This window comes from Antechinus flavipes, chromosome 1 (assembly GCF_016432865.1).
Source record: "Antechinus flavipes isolate AdamAnt ecotype Samford, QLD, Australia chromosome 1, AdamAnt_v2, whole genome shotgun sequence".
Lineage (NCBI taxonomy): Eukaryota > Metazoa > Chordata > Mammalia > Dasyuromorphia > Dasyuridae > Antechinus > Antechinus flavipes.
In genome coordinates, this window is record NC_067398.1 from 197300595 (window position 1) to 197322265 (window position 21671).

The following is a 21671-nucleotide window of genomic DNA, read 5'->3' on the forward strand; positions in this document are numbered from 1 at the left end:
TTAGTGGTGACAAAGGATTCCAATGTCCATCAACTGGGGAATGACTGAACAAATTGTGGTCTACTAATTTAATGGAATATTATTGTACCATAAAAAATCATAGCAGGATGCTCGCAGGAAAAAAAAAAAAAAACCTTGAAAAGATTTACATGAACTGATACAAAATGAAGTGAGGAAAGTCAGAATAATGCTATATACAGTAATGGCAGCATTGCATGATGATCAATTGTGAATGACATACTTTTTCTTAACAATACAATGATTCAAGTCAATCCTGAAAGACTTACAATGAAAAATGCTATCTATATCCAGTGGCAAAAACTGTTGGAGTCTGAACACAGATTGAAGCATACTTTTTCTTTACCTTTTAAAATTTGCTTGCTGTTTTTCACTGTGCTTTCTTTCATAACATGACTAAAATGGAAATATGTTTTGCATGACTGCATGTATAAAACCTATATCAGATTGCTTGCCTTCTAAGGAGGGAGAAACAGAGTTAGGAAGGGGAGGAAAGAATTTGGGACTCGAAAATTTGAAAAACCGTTAAAATTGCCTTTACACGTAATTGGGATAAAATAAAATTTAATTAATATTTCATTAAATATCTTTTTTCCTCTTATAGGTTTATACTCAGTTTTGCTGCATAGATGATTCTTTTGCCTGCTGGAATATTAGACTCTGAATCCTGTTTTCTTTATAATGTTGGCTGCTATATTTTGTATGATATTGGTTGACTCCTGGAAGTTTGCATTTCCATTTTCTTTCAGAAGGTTCTAAGATAAATGAACAATTTTGTTTATATTTTCTCAAAATATGATGCATAGTCTCTTTTTTGTTTTTGTTGTTTTTCATTGGTTTCAGGTAATATAATGATTTTTAAATTCTCTTTTGTTAAGCTATTTTCTAGTCCAGTTGCTTTTTGTTTGAGACATTTTACTTTTTAAAGGTTTTTTTTTAATCATTTCTTGATATTCCACGGAGTCATTAACTCCTCTTTGTTCAATTCTAATTTTCAGGGAGTTACTTTCAGGGTAAGATTTTGTAACTCTTTTACTGTTAAATATCTCTTCAAGTCATTATCTCTTCATATCTTTCTTTCATATTTCTCATTTGGTTGTTTAAATCATTTTTATCTGCTACTTTTACTCTGAAAGTCTTCTAGCAATTCTTTTCAGGTTTCTGTCCAACTTACATTTTTTGAGGTATTATTTGTAGATGTTTTCAAATCATTCTCTTCTTATATATTTAAGTTTTAAGCTTCCTTGTAATTCTAAATGTTCTTTTTGGTCAGTTTTTTTGTTTGCTCATTCTTCCAGCCTTCTTTTTGACTTTGTATTTTATTCTAGTGTTGGACTCTGTCACTTCTGGAGCATGCTGGGTGGTAATATATGGTGATATATAGCTTGAGCTTCTGACATTGAATGTTCTTTTGTTTTCACAGCTCGATCTGGGGCCCTACATGTTTTTAAGGATTTTAGAATGATGTGATTCAGGGAGAGGTTTGTTCACTATCCTTCTGCTAAGAGCTCTTCAGGTTGGATCTGTTGGTTTGTATATAGTTGAGTTTCAGTTATTGAGTCCAAAACTTCTGAGAAGTTGTTTAAGTTGACTTCCTAATTAAAAGCTTTTCTTTAGTCTTGGTCTTCTGCCCTGGATATTTCACTTCAGGCTTATATGCTAGACTAATGGTTAAAAGAGTCATCACTCTGCTACTCAGATTAGAGCCACACAACTATATTATTGGAATTTATTCTAAGCCCCACTCTTCCTCATAACCACTACTCTCTGCTCTTGGTCTGTGATCTGAAACTGGATAATAGAGAAAAAAGTTGCTGATAGACCCTTTTTATTTATCCCAAAACTAGTTAAGTAGTCCCTTGGGTTCTCCTTTTACCTGATATTCTACCTCAGCTCCCTTTACAATGTTCCTTTACACTACTGCTACATACTTATGGCCAGCACTTACTCCAGTGTCAGCAAAAGTTTCTGTCTTCCTAGACTGCCTTGGGCTGGAAAAAAGACTCACTAAGACATTTTTTTTTTGAGGGGGGGGGTAGGGGGAATGAGTTCCTAATCAAAATTTTATCAGGTGTGGTTTCTAGATTGTTTTGGAGGAGATGCTCTGCAGAACTAAGGAAAAAATTCTTCCTTTTACACTGTCATCCTATGGAAAGGATTTCTAGTGATCTTCTTTTGCAATTATTTTATTTTACTGGTAAAGAAATTAAATTTTAGGGAAATCAAGTGACTTTTCAAAGATCACAAAGAGACAGATCTAAATAAAATTTCCCACAGTTATAAAACTAGCCATCGTGGGGATATTAAAACCCAGATCTCCTGGTTTCAAGTCCATTGTTCTCTCCACTGCATTAGATTGCCTCTTGTCAGTTACAAACTAGAATAATGTCTAAAATGTATATATAAGTATAATTATGACAGAAAGGTTAGCAGCTGTAATGTATCAAAATTCTAATTTGCCTGGTGATGTTTCTGTTTAGCCCTAAGTTGTATCAGGCTTGATTTTGATATAATTTAGTCTTGTCAGTGATCACTGATTCAATAGCTAATGTATTTACAGAAATTCAGGAGCAGGTGTTTGTGTTTCAGCAATGTTTCCAGCATGTAATTTGTTGTGCTAGTTAGTAAGTCATGTATCATATTTATAAGAACTCCATTACAGTCATAATAGACAGTTGTCCCATCCCTCATAACCTTTCCCCCATCCCACCAATAAAAGTAAAGATCAGGGAAATTGTTGCATATTCATGGTTGCATCCATGAAAGTTTGAATTTCCAAATAAAAATTCTATTTGTCATAGTCATCTTGTTGGCTCAGCAGGAAGCTAGTTATAATTTTTGCCTGTTTTCAAGTGATTGTCCTAAGTTTTGTTTTCACAACTTCCTAGAGGCTGAAAATGACCATCCCAACACTGCATAGATTAGGAATGATCATTGACTTAGCTGGATATACTGGCCCCAAGAAGAGAGAAATAGTGCAGGCCACATTATCATTGGATAACACACTATGTAAAGCTGTGTAATCTGAGGCAAAAGGCTACTTACTTTTCAAACTCCCTTTTAGCTCATTTTCTTGTTTTCTGCAGCCCTATTCATTCTTCAGATTTTATGAAGCTGAGTTCTTGTGATGCTTAATCCTCAGGCTTTAACTCTTTTTATTTAAACCACTGAATGGCTAGTAATGATTTCTTGCTCTACAAACATGCAGGACTTCAATCGCTTGAGTTAGAGGTGAAATGTTCTTCTTGCATACAAATTTTCCATTATTTAAGGACTAGCAAAACAACATTAACAATCCAGAGCAGTTCTATGAATTTGAGAGTGTCTGCATGATCAAAGACATTGACATGCTTTATTTTCAGTATCCTTTTTTGGATTTATTAAAGGAAATAAATTGAAAAAAGCAGCTGGGCAAGCATAAACTAGAAACAGAGACAGAACTCAAACTACCAAAAAGGGAGAATATTTTGATTGTACCTTTGTGCACAAAAGAAGTAAATATGTCTTTCTAAAGACTCTCTGCAAGGAATACTATCGTAAATGTATGTTCCATAGTTCCATAGAATGTGTGTTCTAATTGCCTCATTCACAATTGCAGGCTGTGTTTTCTCCACCTCAGAGCCAGCAAGTACATATTATTTATGATCTTGCAGTATTTCCGGATAGGTATCAGTCCTACATATCTATCTTGAAGATTCTTGCATTAAACATCACTTTCTTTCATCTTTTTTGACAAGTATTTTGTGGTAAATTCTCAGGATTCTAATTTGGATAGTCAACTACCTGCCTTACCCCCTTCAGGGAAGAACAAATCCAATTTGTGCTGAGAACATTCTTTCTCCTAAATACCATGGATATTGGATAACAACAGAATCACAGAATCTTTGCCTGGGAAAGAATTTCAAAAAAACATAAAAATGACCCAATCATCCTGACATACAGGAAGAGCTATGACAAGGAGGCCAAGTGAATTTGACAAATATGAACTATGAAATTATAAGGAAATAACAGAAAAAGTATTGTATTCTGCATCAAAACATGTTAGTTCAAATCACAAAGAAATGAATGGTGAATGGTATGGAACAGGAAAAGACTCAAAGTAGGCAGATTCAAGAACTATATTAGAATTATGGTAGTATTAGATAAAAGAAGGGGATATAGTCATATTGCAAAAGTGAAATTAACAGACCTTAGAAACAAATTGGTTTGGGGAGTGGGGCAGAATGAGAGTTATTGAAAAGAAAATTTTTCTGTTGGATTTTCATCTCGATTAAAGAGGCAAAACTCAGGACAAAGATAATTAAAAGTAGCTTGTTATAAGTACTTCAGTTCTAGGAACAATTGGGTCACTGAATCAATATAACTTGTAACATAGTAACAAGTCAAGGATAACTAACATTTCAATCTTAAGGAATTGGGAGGATGTTTTTTCTCCCTACAGGATTAGGAAAGATGGAAGAACTTGAGGGAAATACTAAATTCTGTTTTGTACATGTTGCAATACCTCTTCTGGGCAGCTCTACTGACCAGGGGTCAGCTTTTCTCTTGTTTGCCAGAGTTAATTATCTCTTGAGTCCTTAGCTAGCTCTCCATGCTGACATCATAGGTCTCTTGAAGTTGCATGAATGCTTCCTCAAGAGACTGTTTCTCTATACGGATATAGAGAATATCAATAACATAATCAGTCTTCAAAGTAAGTAAGCAGCTATTATTGGTCACACATACAACAGTTGTTTTTTGCACTATGTATCAAAAATTTTCAGAGTTCGATCTAAGAAAGAGAGTTAGGTTGTATCTTTGAGTTTATTCTTCCTAAAAAGACAGATATGTACACACGTTTACATGAGAGCATAGTTAGAACTGAGTTTAAGGTGGGCATAGGCAGAAGGGATTATAAATTTTTAAAAATCACAAGTAGGGGAGATGGCAATCACAGAGTAGTTTTATCAGGTTATCCCTGAGCTGGGCTGCTTTTCAGAAGGCATACTATAGCCATATTAACTTTGGCCACTGGACTTGGGAATCAACACGAGCCAGTCTGAGTTAATTCTGCAACAAAACAAGGAGATTTCCAGGTTCAGCATGTGAATATTACCAGGAATTCCTGAAGTGTGAAAACTGCAAGAAATTTCTGATGTGCCTAGTTTAAGGAGTCCTCAGTTTATCTCCTGCTTCTGATTTTCAGATCAGTCTGGCCTTCTCTGAATAGTAAGAGAGCTTGATCAAGTCAAGGTGGTTAGTAAAAATCATTAACTGGTGCATAGTGCACTAGTCCTGAAGTCAGGAGGACCTGAGTTCAAATCTGGTGTCAGACACTTAACACTTCCTGGCAGTGTGACCCTGGGCAAGTTACTTAAGCCCAATTTCAACAGCAAAATAAATAAATGAATAAATGAAATTTCATTAACTGCCTATTTCACAATCTCTTCCTTTTGGCCAAAGGGATCAGAAACCTCAGAAGGCCAAGGAATGACTATATGGAGCAAGATGCCCTTGAGTTATGGCCAAGCTAAACTGGGCTCCTAGCAGAATAATTATAATAAAAGTTTTCCAGGCATAGTGGAAGAAGTCAGGATTGCAAAGCAAACCAACATCAGCGCAAGAGTGTCCAGGAGATAGGGCAAGTAGCTTGTGGTATGAAAGGGATTCAGATGGGAGTGGGGAGGTAAGAGTGTTGAACGGGAAAATGCCAACACATGCTTAATCAGGACCTTCATGGTAGGGCATATAACAAAAGGAAAGGGAAAAAACTAGAATGGAGTAGTCAGCCTTTGCCTGAAGTCTTGAGAAAGCTGTCTCATCTTGATGTCCTCTGCTTGTGGTCCATACTAAACAAACCTTGAGTCTCCAGAGGGTTCTGTCATTCACCCATGAACAGGTCTTTCTTCAGACAATCCAGGAGTCCTCACCCACAAGAGGGAATAATCCGAAGGATTTGGTAGGGGTCATTAAAGAAAACTCCTTGTACCAATATTTGAATCTGCTATTTTTGGTCGGCATAATACAGGGTCTTAGTTAAAAATCTCTGAACAACACATAGAAATGATCTGGCCACACAGGACTAGGTTTATACAATGCAATAAAGCTTTTTCTTACAATTCTTACAATTGTATAATTACACTAAATCAGGTACAGATTAGATCACTTAGAGAGCTCTCAATGGACCAGTTCTGAAAAGGGAAATTTACATCTCACCAAGGTAACCAAGAAAACTTCAACATTAGCATCAAGACTTAGAGGTAGACTGCTAACCTGACTTTAGCCTGCAGTGGGAGAGGGGAAAAGGGAAAAAGTTGTAATGGCCCATGTTGGAGGAATAGAGTGTACAGATATTTCATATAGTTATCTGATCCCTAGATATATTTACTTGAACAATATGCTTTATTTTTAGAACCACTCTAATAAGAGCTCTGCTTCTCAGGTATCAAATCTAGGGATTCTGACTTAATCCAATGCAATCACTTAAATTTTTTCCTCCAATTTTGAAACTTCAGAGAATTTCAGTTCATATATCATTTGCTATTTCTATCCTTACCTAAATCCTGTATCTTATGTAATGTTTGATAGATTTCCTTTATAACTTTACCTCGTTCTAGTGTTTTGTTTTGTTTTTTTTCTCATAATGCTTATGGCCTATTCTCCTGACCTTAAAAATTATCAGTCTGTAAATATTTCTTAAAGAAAAACAATCTAGTCCTGTTGTTTTCCTCAAAATTTACTATTCCCTTTATTAGAAATTTTTCATATTGTCTCGTCTAATCACTTCCCTTTTTGGAGGATATAACCCCTATATTACAATTTGATAATAAATATAGGTTAAAAGGTGGTTATACTTGCATCCCATTATAACAACTCAGAGATGTTCCAGTACCAATCTATTACTTAATAGAAAATGTTGTACTTACAAAACTTCCTGAGTATAGAAACTTACTATTAAAAAAATAAGGGCATAAGGGAAAGTTATTTTGCTATCAATTATGGGCAAAAGTTATATATATATATGACGAATTACACTGAACCATGTGTAAAGTCAGCCAAAAGGAATATAGAAGTTGAGTTAGATCAGTTTATGCAAATATTCTCTTAACTTTTCCTATGAAACCTCTAGTTACTGTTCATTTATGTAAAAGCCCATAGGGTTGCTGGCGGCACAAATCATTGGCTCAATAGCCTTCCTTGATTATCATATCAAGAGTCAGACTCAGAATAATATCAGTTAACATTCCCATAAGGCCTTAATTAGCAAGTTCCAAATAATCAGGGTTTCAGGGGGGTTCAGCTCTCAAGTGTCAGACATCCTAAATAATAAGTAATGATTATAATCTTACATTGGTAACAATAACAGATTCATTACAGAATATTCTCAAGTTATCTTGATATAACTGTACTCATGCTAAATAGGTTTTAAGTTCAACATTACACAAATGATTTTGCTTTAAAATGCTTACTAACAACCAAAGATTAGATATGTAAATTTAAAATTCTAAATTGTATATAGAGAACAGATTTTATAAAACATGTCTATAGTAAAATATGTCAGTTATTAACCACAATCAGAGGAACATAAACATAGACTATTGTTCCTTAAATAATGGGAACATCTTAAAGTTTACTCTGAAATAGTTGCATACAATCTATACATATTGGAACTCTGAATCAAATAATAAACAAATAAAATCAGATTTCTCATTAGAGTGACACAAAATAGTTCATAAATTATGACTCTTCACCAACATAACTGTTTTAGAAACAAGCTGACTTTGAGAGTCAGGTAACATAGAAATTTTATTGAGAGAGAAAGTCCAGAGGAATTGGACTTTTCTGGCCAAAAACCACTTCACCTCTCTGATGGGAAGAGGGAGGATTAGGTACAGAAGGAGACAAGTTTTATGCTGTTAGTTCCTTGCAGTTCCCTCCCCCAAAGAATGGACTAAACATATTCTCCTTCCTTGTCATATATCCCATATTCTATTAATGAGGTTCTAATTCTATGCAGGTTGTGTCAGCTTATGTACATAAGGCTTATTAAGCAAGTGCAATAAAGATAAGCCTTTTCCTGGTCCTTGAATCTGGTCAGTTTAAACCAGTTTCTAGCCTAGACATCTTTATCAATATCCAAGAGAATTTCTTCTCCTGAAAGCTCATTGATCACATAATACTTATTATCTTACATTACCTTGAGGCTTACAATATTTTGTGGAAACTTAGATTTTTCAGTATCCCTTATTGTCTGCTAACGGTTTCTGAGGAATTGAATTTTAACTGTTCTGTGTAAATTTACCCCTAGTTTGTTTCTCACACTGTCCATGCTGAAATCTTATTCCTTAAAACAAAAAGACTTCCTAACTTTATGACCACACAACTTAATAGATGTACATCTTTCACAAATTTGCTTGCCTAATTATATCATCATTCTGAAAGAAGGAAATATTTTAGGAATTGAATCTTATATGTGACAAGTGCAAGCACTAATTTATCTTCTGTTTAGGCCATGGAATGACAACAAATTCAGATCAAAATAGCAAGATCTTTCACACTTATAAGTTATTAATTCTAATAACTAATAATTCAGTATTGTTATGGCATACTTCCACTTTCTGTGTCAGTGTTGTACTAACTGTAAGTCCTATTCATGAGTCAGTAATGGATCACTCAGAACCTGGTGGCTCAAATTACCAATGTCTTTAATAAAAATATGCATCCATGTCCCAACTAAGAGTAATTTCCCAAATTTAAAATACAGTGCATGAAATTAAATGCTTCTTTTCAAGGAATTCAAAACAAGTAGCAAATGGGTTCTCTGAGGTGTAGAACTACCCTTCCTAAAACAATTGTATTTACATTATTCTTGCCTTAAACCAAATTGTTCCAGTTTGCATCATACCTTCTTCATTCACTATAATACTAGCATCTTGGGGGAATGATAGGGATTAACTCACAAATTCCCAGTTCAACTGGGAGCTTGTATCTTGACTCACAATGCCATTACAAAAGGTTTCATTGAATTTTAAAGCTATAGTTTCCTTATTCTAGAACTAAATAATCTCTAAAGTCTCTTTTTGCTCTAAATTCCATGGCTATGCTATGTTAAACAGGAGCTGTGTAAGAAAATTTTTCAAATGAAGGGTTTTAAGATGTCTTTAGTTATTTATTTCCTCTTAGGTTTTAATACTACTCCATTATATTCATTTACCATAATTTGTTTGATCATTTCTCAATTGTGTAAGAGGCAATCTAGGATACTATTTAGATTCTAGTTCTTTTTCCCACTTCTAAATCCCCACTTCAGAATCAGGAGTTTTCTACTGTTTAGGAGTCTTTCCTCTCTTTCTTTCTCTTAGCACTGCCTTCCCTATTCTTTGTGTTGCAGCATTTAAGATAAAAAAAATTAGCACAGGGATCTTTTTATCCATTCTCACCAAACAGTTCAGCTAAACTTTCTATATGTTCATTCCAGATAACCTCTGAGATTAACAACTTCTTTTATAGCTATTCCCTTTGCTAGCTGTCAAACTCATCTTTTTGTCTTGCTCAGAGGCTTTTCTATATCCCATGGACACTCTTGCCTGTCCAACTCAAACTTCTCAGATTTGTTCTTCTGGGGGTTATGATTCACATTCAGAGAAAATGTCAATTTTGAACCTATAATATCTGCATAGCATGAGTATGATCTTTGCCTTACTCATAAAAGGAGTGGAGATTTTGAATTTAATTGTGACATTCAATCTCTTTGTAAGAATACCTCCTTTGATTAAAATACACAGAATTATGCAAGAAAAATCTTAACATCACCAATAACCAGGATGATATTGTTTTAATCTAAAATCAGACATTCTGTAAAACGAAATCAAGTGGGCCTCACAATAAAGCTAGTGGAGGTAATGGAATCCCAGATGAGCTATTTAAAATTCTAAAAGAGATGCTGTTAAAATGCTGCATTCAATATGCCAGAAAATTTGGAAAATTCAACAAAGTTCAATGAATTGGAAAACATCAGTTTATACTCCATCCTAAAGAAGAGCAATCACAAAGAATGTTCAAATTAGTGAATAACTGCACATATTTCACATGCCAGAAACATTATGCTGAAGATGCTATATGCCCTTGGGCTTCAGCAATATCTGAAGAGAAATTACTTTTTCTTTTTTTTTTTTTTAATGCAACAAATAATTTATTGTGACAAATTTAAGATTTATATCAGGTATACAATTTAACATTATGAAAACAACAAGCAAAATTAATTATACATATCACATATGCCTTTCCATGTGTCTTTGAAATCTATTTCTTTTTTTTATTGTTAAAGCTTTTTATTTTCAAAACATATTGCAGATAGTTTTTCAACAATGACTCTTGCATAACCTTGCAGATTTTCCCCTCCTTTCCCCCACCTCCTCCCCTAGATGGAAAACAATCCAATATATGTTATGCATGTTAAAATATATGTTAAATTGACTATGTGTAAACATATTTATATAATTCTCTTGCTGTACAAGAAAAATCGGATCAAAAAGGAAAGAAAATGAATAAGAAAACACTACAATGATCTCCTGGTTCTGCTCATTTCACTTAGCATCAGTTCCTGTAAGTCTCGAAGAGAGAATTCCTAAAAGAATAGACTAGTTCTCAAAGAGGCAAAGGAACTAGAGACCAAATTGTCAACATTTGTTTGATTGTGGAAAAAGCAAAGAGTACTAGAAAAATGTCTATTTTTATTTACTCGACTACACTAAAGCCTTTGACTGTAGAGCACAATAAAATGTATCAAGTTCTCAAAAGATATGGGAGTGCTAGATTATTTTATTTGTTTCCTGAGGAACTTTTATTCAGGCCAAAAAGCAATAGTTAGAACCAAACATAGAACAACCAATTGGCTTAAGATTGGAAAAGGAGTATGACAAGATTACATATTGTTACTTTATTTAATTTATATGCAAATGCCAGAGTGAATAAATCCAAAGCTGGAATTAAGGTTGCTAAGAGGAATATCAACAATTCAGATATGCCGATGATTCCACTCTGATGATAGAAAATAAAGAATTAAGAAGTCTCTTGAAGAGGGTAAAATAGGAGAGTATAAAAGCTGGCTTGAGGCTTAAAATTTTTAAAAAAATTAAGATCTTAGTAACTGGTCCCATCACTTCCTTGCAAATAGAGGGAGAAGAAATGGAAAAAGTATCAGATTTTATATTCTTGAACTTAACAATCACTGCAGATGGTAACATGAAATTAAAAGATGGTTGCTGCTTGGAAGAAAACTATGGAAAATCTGTATAGCATAATAAAAAGCAGAGATATCACCTTGCCATCCATATTGTCAAAATTATGCTTTTTCGCAACAATATGCGAGTGAGAGAGCTGGACTATAAGGAAATTAGCAAAATCAATGCTTTGATATTGCAGTACTAGAGAAAATTTTTGAGAGTTCCTTGGATAGCAAAGAGATCATAGCAGTTAACAATTTTAAAAATTAATTCAGACTATTCATTAGAAGGTCAAATACTGAAGCTGAAGATAGGACTCATTGGTAAAGATGTTAATGTTGGAAAAGATTGAAGGCAAAAGGAGAATTGGACTTCAAAGGATGAGATGGATATATAGTATCATAGAAGCAATGAACATGACCTTGGACAAATTTAAGGAGAGAGTGGAGGATAAAAGGGCCAACCATGCTATTATCCATGAAGTCACAAGGAGTAGAATATGACTTGAAAGACTGAATAACAAAAACAATTATATATACAATAGCATTCAAACTTTTAAGAAATATACCCTGACAATAAATGTAGCAATTATATGACAGATAGATAAGCCAAATTGAATAATAATAATAGTTTATAATGATAGCACATATATATTATATATCAATGCCAGGCATTGTAAAAGTGTTTTACAATTATGATTTCATTTGACCTTCACAGTAAATCTGAGACTTTAGAATTATTGTTTTCTTTATTTTATAAATGAAGAAGATGAGGCAGAAGTTAAGTAACTTTTCAAGTTAAGTAACTTTCCCAAGATCAAACAGTTAGTAGGGTCTGAGGCCATACTTAAACTCAGATCACCCTTAAAAGGCCCACCATTCTGTCCATTGCATCATTTAACTGTCCTAAATCTTGTGTCTCCACCAAAATTCACTAAAACAAAAACAAAAATCTATATTTAAAATTTCCAGAATACAACTAAAAAAAAAAATGAAGTTATCTGTGATTCTAAAGAAAATTTACTTCTGATGAAAAGAATGAAAAAAATGCAAACTAAATTTGTTTTCCAGAATGAAAATCCAAAATCTACTTCTAAACCAGAAATAGAACACAGAAAAAAATTGCCAGAAACTTTTTAAAGAAGTTTTAAGATGTCCAGAATGCTTGGCTATGTCAACAATCTTTCAAAGAAAAGAGCTAGATAAGAAATGAACACGTATGTCCTCAAGATTTACCACCACGAAAATAAGTAAATAAAATCAATGTTGGAGAAAATCCTCTCTCTAAATTTTATCACAAAAATTGAAACTTACAAATATAAGTTGTAAAACATATTGTTTATAGAAAATAATTCTTGAGAAAGAAAAAATACAAATAATCCTATAACCAAGGATTTTATAAAATTGGAGGCTAGAACTTTTAGTAATCATATAAAAGTCTTGGGCTAAAAAGTATACACTAAGAAGATCATTTAGAAAACAATGGGCTGTTCTTGAGAAAATTTAGTGAAGAAGTACAGACGGATAAAGAAAAAAAAAATTGTCCAAGAATTAAGAATAACATCCTTCCAATCACAATTTTTTACAAAAATAAGGGACCAGAAATACTTTTTTCTATGAGGAAAGCTCTGATATGTCTGAAGGCTGTCCTCCAAGCACTGCTACCTTCTCTACCACATGTGACATGGCTCCTATTTCTATTTGAGCTTAACAGCACTGTCCTATAGGAAATCTATCCTGATTCTTCTTAATGCTAGTGTTTTTCCTCTGATATATTTATTCCAAATATTTGTTTCCAATTTCATATTTATTCCAAATATAATTTATTTGTTGATATATATTTGTTATATATCTTATTTTAAAAAAATATCTCCAATCATTAGCAACATGGTTGTAATGAAACCCAACAAGTCATGACTAACTACCACAAATCATGTGGAGATACATCTGGAATGAATTCACAGACTCAGGCCTTCACTAGGTCAAGGGACAAAGCTTTATTGTGATACTTAGCAAACAGGCAAAATTCCTAATTAACAAGGGAAAACCTTTTAAGGAAAAAGATGCAAAGCAACTTACATTAACTGTTCAAATTATGTATGTCAGCAAATCCAACTGGTGGTCATCACAGTCTTGTTTATATTTATTGTTCTGTAAGAAATGACCAGCAGGATGAATACAGAGAGGCTTGGAGAGACTTACATGAACTGATGCTGAGTGAAATGAGCAGAACCAGGAGATCATTATATACCTCAACAACGATATTGTTTGAGGATGTATTCTGATGGAAGTGGATTTCTTTGACAAAGAGACCTAACAGTTTCAATTGATCAATGATGGACAGAAGCAGCTACATCAAAAGAAAGAACACTGGGAAATGAATGTAAACTATTTGCATTTTTGTTTTTCTTCCCAGGTTATTTTTACCTTCTGAATCCAATTCTCCCTGTGCAACAAGAGAACTGTTTGGTTCTGTACACATATATTGTATCTAGGATATATTGCAACATATTTAACATATATAGGTCTGCTTGCCATCTAGGGGAGGGGATGAAGGGAAGGAGGGGAAAAATCAGAACAGAAGTGAATGCAAGAGATAATGTTGTAAAAAATTACCCTGGCATGGGTTCTGTCAATAAAAAGTTATTATTAAATAAAAAAAAATAATAAAAAACAAAAAATGCTCATTTGTTTACAATGTTTTTTGTAAAAACAGGGCATCAAGATGGAAAGATTAGCTCAAACTCCTACATGAATCATAGGTGTAAAGTCAACCTGTCAGTCTTTTTTCTAAGCAGATAATCTGCTAGTCTTTTTTTTTAAAACAAATATTCCTCCTTTCCACAAATTTTAGAAGGGGGGATGTGAATGGCACTTTCAGGAGTCACATGGGCACAAAATATGGATCTTGGGCAAGTCTGACAATCTTTCCTAATAGCTTCTCCTGGTTTGTGATCATGAAAATAGATTTCATAAGGGACTGAAGGGCATTCTTTGTAGCTTGGTATAGATCTAAGAGAAGTTTCAATTGAATTGTCTCTGGGATTAGAAACTGGCTGGATGTTATTTAAATCCACCCAGAGAGGGAAACAATATATCTCCTCTCTTTTGCAAGAGTCTGTTATAGAATGGAATATAAGAATTGGAGAATTGGGGGATTAAGAAGGCTAATGTAATAGATTGACCAGAAGCTCTTTTGTGACTGCATCAGCAAGCCAGTTTCCTACAGCTTGGTCTATGCATATCAGATAAGGTATTTATAAGAAAATATGTTTGTGCTACAAGACACACGGTACAAGCAGATGTTATTCCCACATCAGGAATAAACTTAAATAAAATTGAATTTCCCATTGATGTAACACAAAATATTTCACAAATTGTATCCCTCTTGGAAAATTGGTTGGACTAAAATGCTTTTCTTCAAAGTACACTGAATGTGTTTCAGATTTAGTTTCAATAAACAATGAAATAGCTGGGTCCCACAAATAGTTGTACCAATTGTTCTTACATCATTTTGAAACTTTAAGGACCTTATTTCTTACAGGCATACATATCTAGTTACAGATAGATGACTAGGTCAAATACTCTTAGTTAATTATACCTTTTTAGACTGAATAAGATCTTAGATATTTCCAATAATGTGCTCATGGCTTCTATTGACTACTTGCTCTAAATATAGAAATTTGCTATAGGAGGAAAAAGCAGGGACATGATTATGACAGTAACCATCTTTAGCTGTGTTTGACTTCAAGCATGAATCATAAATGCCAACCAAACATGCTATTACAATTCCACCCATAGCCAGACTCAAGAATAATTAAGTGGGAAACATTCCTATATGAAGAAACATAATTGGAAAACTGAGCCACAAGAAAAGCTTAGTTGTTTTTCCCAGCTTTTTGCCCAGATACAGACATGCATCTGTAAACATTCAGGATCACATTTTTCTGAATTGTGACATTTCTTTGGAATGGTTGGTTGTTAATTTAATGCTCTATCAGACACACATATCTGAATTCAAAACTCAAACCAATAACAGTTACAATCCCAAGAGGTTTCATCTCAAATAGCAAGTTTCACAAATAGCAAATAATCACAACTTACTTTCAAAGATCACATTTCCTAAATAATAAATATTGATTTTGCTTTAAGATGTTCAATAACTAGCAACCAAAGACTTGGGATGTAGAAATATAAAAATTTGAAATTGTATACAAAGAATAAATGTTAGGAAATGTTGTCTAAAGTAAAAACATGTTCAGTTATTCACCACATTTTTAAAATGACTTTAATACAACCAATTAAATTAGCCTTATCCCAATAACAAGGTTTACCAGCCCTCATATACATAAGAGATTTCACAATATCTTTCAATTGTTTTTTTCCTTTCTTCTTCTTCCTTTAAGCTTATCCTGATGTAAAAACCAATTATTAGAAATTATTTCTATGTAACAAACTTGTAGATTATGGCTAAACCTATTGCTTGTTTGGGACCTATATAACCCCAAAGCTCTTTTCCCAGGGCTGATGATTTTGCTCACAAGATGGTTTTAAGAAACTTGGCAAGCTTTCAATTAAGGGAGTGTACAGGGATTCGAGGACAGGTTGAGGTTGCTGCTCCTTCCTGCTCACCCCAGCTATTCTTGCAGGCTTTGTTCTTTGATATCTTCCCCCACGTTCTGTGAAGAGGGAAAAGGAGCAGCACACCCTCAGATCTCAAAGTAAACTGCTCCAAAATGCAAACCATTGGTTCTCACCTCACCTCTCACCTTTTCATACACAGTAATTCCCAGTTTTATGTTTTATCATTACCAATCTTACAACTTCATAAATTATAGCCAATTGTTTTAGCTGTAAGTTCTTAATTAACAAACAAAAGTCAGAATATTTAATTCCCTAAATAGCAGTAACAAAACATTAAATACAAAATAACATAACTTGTTTTAAACATATTTTCAACAAGTTTTTAGTTGTTTAGTTTATACTGTAATTCAGATTATTGGATGACAAGCTAAACCTGAATTCTACAATTTCAGAAAGAACCCATTACTTGTCTATAAGTATTTACTGAGTTTCATAGACACAACTGGATGGATTTTCTTTTCCCAAGTTACTAAAACTCTGAAAGTCCTTAGAGCAGAGCTTGGACTTCACCTCCCGTTCTCTCCAGTGAATTTCCCTTTTCAGTTAGAGAAAGAACAAGACAATTCTCAAAATTCAGACAGAACATAATCTCACAAAAATGGGCAGGAGTAATACACGTAGAACTTTTAAAAGTTAGTTAAAAGTTGACCAAACTACCTTTATTTTATAAGATTCCCTAAATTCTCACTAGATATTCCAATTCTGATTTACACAAACCTTTTTCTTTCTTTGAGACAGACAGGGGTTAACTGCCAGTTTTCCTTCACCTTGACCATCAAACTGATCTCCTGAATCATGCAAATGTGGGCTGATTTGTTGCTGAAGTTTTTAGTGACATGAAACTGCCTTTTCTTTTCCTAACAGTTTCCAAACTCTCAGATTCTCCAATTTAAATCATTTCTTTTGTATTTTCCTTTCTTGTTCTGATCCAATAGTTCTGCTTTCCTCTACCATTTTCATTGAAATGTATTTTCTTTCTCTTTTTCTCCCATTCACTCATCCTTGCAGTCAGGATAGGAATGGAATAGGGTGAGGTGGAGAGAAAAAGAGACTGTTTTTCTTTCCCTTCCTTAGCCCAAAATGTTTGATCTAATCAATTGTTTTTAAAATCAAACTTTCTTTTTTATTTTTCTTGTTTAAATTAATTTTTCTTGCTTAAATTACTTTGAATTCCTTTTAAATTACTTTAAATTACTTTTTAAATCTTTTTAACCTTATTATAAGATTTAATCCTTTTTTCCTTAAAATAAAGTCGACAGAGTAGTGTCTTAGACCAGTGGTTCTCAAAGTATGGTCTAGCAGCAGTCCTCAAACTACGGCCCGAGGGCCAGATACAGCAGCTGAGGACAATTATCCCCCTCATCCAGGGCTATGAAGTTTCTTTATTTAAAGGCCCATAAAACAAAGTTTTTGTTTTTATTATAGTCCGGCCCTCCAACAGTCTGAGGGACAGTGAACTGGCCCCCTATATAAAACGTTTGAAGACCCCTGGGAGAATCCTGGGGATCTCTGAAACCCTTTTAGAGGGTGTACAAATTCAAAAATAGTTTTTATTTCCAATATGGTAAATGTCTATAAATATAACCCAGATAAACAAAAACGCTTTGGAGAGATCCTGAATAATTTTTAATAGGATAAAGATACTGAAAACAAAAGTTTGAGAACCATTGTCTTAGACTATTTGCCAAACTACTTAATGATTAATCTCAAAATCCCCATAATTAGCTAAAAATGGTTTTCAGCAGTTCTACTACTTTAATTAACTAACTTTATATCTGTAGACTCAACTTGGCAGTGCTAGATCCACAAGAAAAAATTGAGTTTGTTTTTTTTTTTTTTTTTTACTTTTTAAGGTAGAAGTTAGGGATATTAATAAATCCTTCCCAGTGTTTTACCTAACTTCACCCCTTAGGAGGTTTTTTTTTTCCCCTTGGCTGCATTTAAAATCTTTCAAGGTAACAAAATCTTGCTCACAGTATAAACATGACATTCTGCAAATATAAAGGCACAAACAGACAAAACGACAAGACAAATCCAATTAAAATACTTAATTGAGAGGCCCATCTTGATCCCTTAGGGTGTAGGGAAGTCAAATACTTGCTTGCTAAACTTATCCCAAAAATCTAAGAGGCTCTCAAGGGGGAAAGCATCACCTGAATGATTAAGAGATTTGGGGTGAAAGGGGAGTTTGAGATCTGGAATCCCATCTGCAAGACAAGATGTCCAACATCTTTGGATTTCAATGGTAAACATTTTGCAAGAATCACAAAAGGAGAAATCCTGGGAAAGAGAGAGCTAGATCTCTCCCCATTTTTCTTCCTTTCTACAAAATAAGTCCAATTGCAAGATACTTTTATAATTTAGAGAGCCTTTGTTAGGCAATTTTTCCTGGTCACCAAGATTATACTGGGACCAGCAGTTTTGCAAAGGAAGATAAGGTATGTTCATTTGAGTTCCTTTTTGCCAAGTATTTCCTAAAGTTTTAGGAGACCTTCCAGGGGTGAGTCCTTAGGAAGGAAGTCATTTTACCCAATATCCATATTTAGAGTGAGTGGCTAGTTGAAAGGCATTCCCTTCAAAAATCCCCATCTGATCTGGTCAGAATTTGTCTCATCCAACCACCCTAAGATTTGGGAGATCTGCACCACTGCCAGGAGTCTTGGGCCTCCTGCAAGGCCAATCATAAGTGAAAAAAGAGTTCAAAGAAAAGTACCTCCCTATCATGTTTTGCTTTCTAGAGCCCCCAAGCTGGGGTGACAAAACATACCATTGTTTTCTAGAGCCTCCACACCGGGGTGATTAAGATATACCTTCCTAGTGGAGAAGTGATGAGGTGGAACTCCTGAGGATGGTGGGAAAATGGAGTCCATTTATTTCAAGGACTTTCCCCTTTATATAATGTAACAACAACAACAACAATAAAAAAACAGTGTGCATGTGGGACCACATAAACAACTTGCTATTATATGTAGTTTGCCACCTGGTATCATTCTTCTACCTGGTATCACTGCTTCAATCACAACACAGGCTGTCACAGCCCCCTGACTTCTCAGGAATGTCGAGAGCCCTTAGGGAAGATGGGGAGCTGAACCAGACATTGTCAGCAGGTTCCCTCCCATCTTATACCTCACCCAGAGTTTCCCCACTGACTGTGACCCTCTGCATCTCTCCCTTTCTTTTGTTTTAATTGAAGCAGGTATATACCAGTGGTTAAATCCATCAGCATGGGAGGAATCACACAGGTAAGTTGTAATATCATACAAACAAGTATTAATATAACAAACAATATGAATAAACAAAATACTATAAAGATTTCTATGAGTCCCAGAAGGAAGGTAAAAAAAATATATCAATTCACAACCACATACACCTCCTTCAGCAGCCAAGAAATAGTCCAAAACCAATCTATTGTCCATCAATTCATGTGTCAGGGAATCCAACAGTTCCTGAGGGTTTTGAAGTCCTGAATCAGTCTCATTGAGAATTATTTTTGATGTTCATGAATTAATTGTCATACACAAAGAGTTAACTGCCATGCTCTTTCAGTGGTGAGCACAGCACCCGATGTTTCTTGGGTCTTCTCCTTTGTTTCAAGGGTCTGCTCCATCTCACTCCACTGGACAAGGCAAATACGGCTCGTTGGCACCCGCCTAATTCCTTATCCATCTATAGAGATACAAGAAAACCCTCTCTCCCAAGCAGTTAACCTATCTGATTCCTTCCATTCACCACTTTCTGGGTCTCTCCACATCACCTGGAGATTATTTAAAGATAGTGGAGCTGCTCATACTGGACACTGCCCTTCCGGTGGATTATAAAATCTGTCTGCCGGAGCCAGTGCATCTTTGTCAAAAATCAAGAAATTAATAGTATAAAGAACAAATTTAGAAGTTCTCTAGGAATACCTATGGCTTCCTCTTTCTTTTGTTTTTGGAGCAGCGTCTTAATGTCTCTGTTTCTCCTCTCTATTATTGCCTGTCCTTGAGGATTAAAAGGTATGCCAGTTGGTTTGTAAAATCTGATACTGTGCAAATGCAGGGAAATTCCAAGGACTTAGAGAAGGTTATAAATGTCTTTGGTCAAGGTCCTCCTATGCCATATCTAATAAGGCCTGAATTTTTTCATTAGTTAAGGAACACTTTTTCACCGCATCAGTTTTCCATTGAATAGGAACAGGTGAGAGTGCAGGCAGTCCTTCAACAGCAGCCCTGCCTAAAAAGCCAAAGTGCTTAATTGTAAATATCACCAAATTGCCTATTAGGAGAGTGTATCAATAAACCTGATGCTACTACTTCTCCTGGATGATAAGTCACACTTTGTCTACCTATATTAGTGACTAGGATATTATCTACACATTCCCGAGTTTTTCAGATCAGTGCATGAATGGACACTGTTTTGTAAGCACTCTCAGGAGGTAAAATGGTCAAGCCTACTGTGTGTGGAGGCAAGGGATCCATAGGCCGGACAGGAACAGGTTTCAGCTCTCTAGGGGATATTTCAGTAGTCCCAGCTGCATACAACTCTATTCTCCCTAATTGCAATACCTTTCTCTCATTAGGTTGCTTCTCAGTTGACTGATCATGTCAGAGTACTGAACTTCTAAAGACTCTCTGGGTGCCATCATGTCCCAAGTGTTTTTTGCCTGGGACCTTGGGACTGGGCTCCCCATCCCGTTTCCCTGAATCAGTCTACATTCTGATGCCTATTGGAAGCCTCTGTTGCATTTTGGACATGGGGTTTGGGGTCTTTTTCTCCAACCCTGTTTTCTCACTTTATCGTTTTGCCAACATTGAGTTTTCAGATGCCCTACTTTACCATACGAAAAGCATTGATGAGTCTCTATGGAAGTCTCTTGCTAAAAGGGACCCTGTATTCCCATGTTGGAATCTTGGAAAGTCTGAATTGTAGCCTAGATAAGGTATTTGTGCCCACTGTGGCACAGCATCTTATGACCTCCTCTACAGAAGCATCCTTACGTAGTCCTAGAATAATTCTTCTACAAACCTCATTAGTATTTTCTCTAGCAAATTGTATTACCATAATTTCTGTTGCTGCATTTTCACCAATAGTTTGTATGACAGCTGTCTGCAGATGTCCCACGAAATCAGTAAAGGGTTCATTTGGACCTTGTGCTATTTTTGTGAAGGCTTCCCCTCTATCTTGTCTTCCTGGGAGGGTGCCCCATGCTTGGATAATAGCAGAAGCAATTTGTTCATATGCTGCTATCAGGTAATTAATCTGTACTAATATGTCTGCATAGGAACTTAAACCTGCTAGTTGATCAGAGGTGATTAGTATATTAACTCCAGTTTGCCTATTTCATTGGACTTGTATCCTTCAGAGTTCACTATACTCAGAAAGCCACAATAAGTTTTGTCCAGGTTCTAAACATGTCCTTGCTATAGATTTCCAATCATTAGGGGTTAAAATTTCATAAGCCAAATTCTCTAATAGCGTCTTTACATAAGATGATGTAGCCCCATAAAGAGTGCAAGCCTTTTTCAGATCTTTGATAATTTCTAGATTAAAAGGAGTGTATCTTCTTCTGATATGACCAGAAGAGTCAAGTTCTTCAATCACATGGTGTAGTTCTATTCTCAAATTCTATCCTTCCCCCTTTAGCTTTAATTAATGCCTTTTGTAATCATGTCATAAGGGGTGAACAAAGTTGCTAAATGGTGGTGCTGATGGTGTCACTGACCTTCCCACAATTCCTCCCTCCACCTCCACCTAGGAAGGTGGAGTTGAAGGAGGAGAGTCAGAAGATGGGAAATACCTTAAGGGTGCCTGATCAGGTGTAGGCAGA